This window comes from Vicia villosa, linkage group LG5, assembly GCF_029867415.1.
Source record: "Vicia villosa cultivar HV-30 ecotype Madison, WI linkage group LG5, Vvil1.0, whole genome shotgun sequence".
Classification (NCBI taxonomy): domain Eukaryota; kingdom Viridiplantae; phylum Streptophyta; class Magnoliopsida; order Fabales; family Fabaceae; genus Vicia; species Vicia villosa.
Genome location: NC_081184.1, coordinates 168,429,754 through 168,432,303, shown reverse-complemented (window position 1 = coordinate 168,432,303; position 2,550 = coordinate 168,429,754).

Below are 2,550 nucleotides of genomic sequence, written 5' to 3'. Positions count from 1 at the left end.
TCAAACAATTAAGCATTCAAGTTCCAGTTTCCAGCATTCTTCGTGACGATTCCTTTCCCAACCCAAAAAGATATAGTTTCTTCACATCGGAGAGACTATATCAACTTTAGTTTTATTCAAAACCTTCAGAATTTTCCTCAGGATATTTTATTTTCCCTGCTCTTTCCTTTTCTGCAATTTGTTTCCAGCAAGTATTTTCAAGTTCAAGAATTTTATTTGGTTCGAAGGGTAATCCAACCGGCTTGTGGTGGAGACTCGTAGAACTCCGTAGAGTAGCTGTAATTTCCAGTATCCAGATTTATTCAAGTTTTAATATATCATCGTATTTTATATTTCATTGCATGTTTGATGTTCTAAATTTACGTGACATGTCTACTTGCTTTGGATCTGAAAATATTTTATGCATGTTTAATTTTATAAGTATGTCTGGCTAAATCGATCAATGTCAATATGTATATTAGTTTAACATAAGTGAATCCGAATGAAACTGGCCTAAAATTTATTTTGTGAAAAATCACCTATTTTCTGATTAAGTGTTTAGTTTAAATTAAGAAAGGTTTGAAAATCAATAAAACGACGGTTTAAGATTTAAAAAGACTAAAAAATGTTTTTATCAATAGAGCGAGAGTTTGAGATAATTAACTGGATAGTAAACACTTAATGTTGGTTTCAATATGGCGATGTCATACCCCAAATTTGTCCTACCCTCTAATTTCTAACTGGCTTAGACTTTTGCATCTCATCTGCATATATCCACTAGGTCATCAACATAACATCATGCATCATTAATCAATAAATTTGGTATGGGGTCGAGGATCTTGGTAATTAAGGTTCTCAGTGGCTTTAAGGCTTTCATCTCAGGTTATTCTTTCTTCATCAACACGCACCTAAGGCGAATGGATCAAGGTTTCTCATCCATCCTGATTGAGCTTGTTGACTCCCATCTCTACTAAGTCAAAGTTCAGATAAGTCAGTGAAATCAATTTGAAGATTAATGGCTCAAGGGCATAAAAAGGAAAAACGGAATAGAAAAAGGAATATTCTTGTGGTTTCTTGGCACAAGTTGCAAAGCATTAATGTATTGTCATTTAGATTCAAGTGTCAGGGGTTCTTCAAGTTACAAATTCCATCACTCATTCAAAGTTACAAGATGAAAGATGAAGAGTTGGCATTACAAATTTGTCGCTTGATTCAAGAATTTGAACATGGAAATTTCAAGTGAAGCACATGGAGGGAAGAGAGACAATTCAAAGTGTATTTGAAAGTATAGAAAATATATATATCATTTCCATCCAAAATCCATTACATACATTTCCACTTCAAAAACAAAAAAAAGAAGCTTCATTACACTACATGATCTCAAGGAGTGTGTTCAGTACAAATTCAAAAATTCATTACATTATGGTCCAAGTCATATTACAACTTCAAGATCAAAATTCATCCAAATACCATTACATCTCACCATCCTATTACATCACCAATACTACTGTATATGGAAAATTACAACAAGAGAAAACGTGAGGAGCCTATTGTTCTTATCCCAAATCCCATCCTAATTGCTCTTTGTTTCAAGTGTTCTCTATGACCAAGCAATGATGGTTTCTCCGTGAAGATATGGTCCAACTGAACGCCGGCTTCAAGGTTCTCGTTGAAGGAATGATTGAATCAAACACCACTGCTCAAGCAAACCTGCAACACACATAAAAACCATTCAGCATACTTCATAGACATTTTGTATCCAGTTTCAGCATAGTTCAGAAAATCCACAATCAATTCACATCAGTTTAAACCATCCAAAAAAACCTACCACAATCCATATGTGATCAGCCCCATACGTGATGCATCATTCAAAAGAGATCCTGAACCAGTATATACATTCATATCAGTTTCTACTACACTATTGGATTTGTAATAGACATGAACCATATCCAAACATAAACAAAACATAACAGGTTGCCAGTCTAAACATCCATACCAAAAACAGTCCCTACACAATTACCATATCACTAACCAATTGTCTACTAAATTCCAGCCCTGCACAATACACATAACCATTACCAATCAGCCATGCACCAAAGTCACCTGCAAATTGGATCCAGGCAGCAAAGAAACCATTCACTACAAACCAACAATTTTTAACAAAAAAATGAAAATAAGTTGGCAGTTGCATCAAGTTCAAAACCAGCATACATGGATTACCAAGACAGTTCCATTCAAGCCATTCACTCGCATCAAAGTAGTCCACCATCCGATTGTGTGTTACACCACTAGGGAAATCTTACTACACTCGTGTTCAAATCATGTCATGAAACCTTATCTGCTGTATTACTACGCCCTGTAGAAGAAAACAAGAGGATAAGCTTCAAATCAGTTTCAGGCAAATTGGTTTGAAAAAAAAGAAAAACAAGAAAAAACAAATCAAGAGGAAGTCACAAAGCATTTTTGGTTTCAAATCCAGATCAACATATTCCCAAACTAGCCTCCAAGTAACACTAACCCCATGATACTAATTAACCAAAAACTCAACCAATTCCAGCTCAGCATACCATT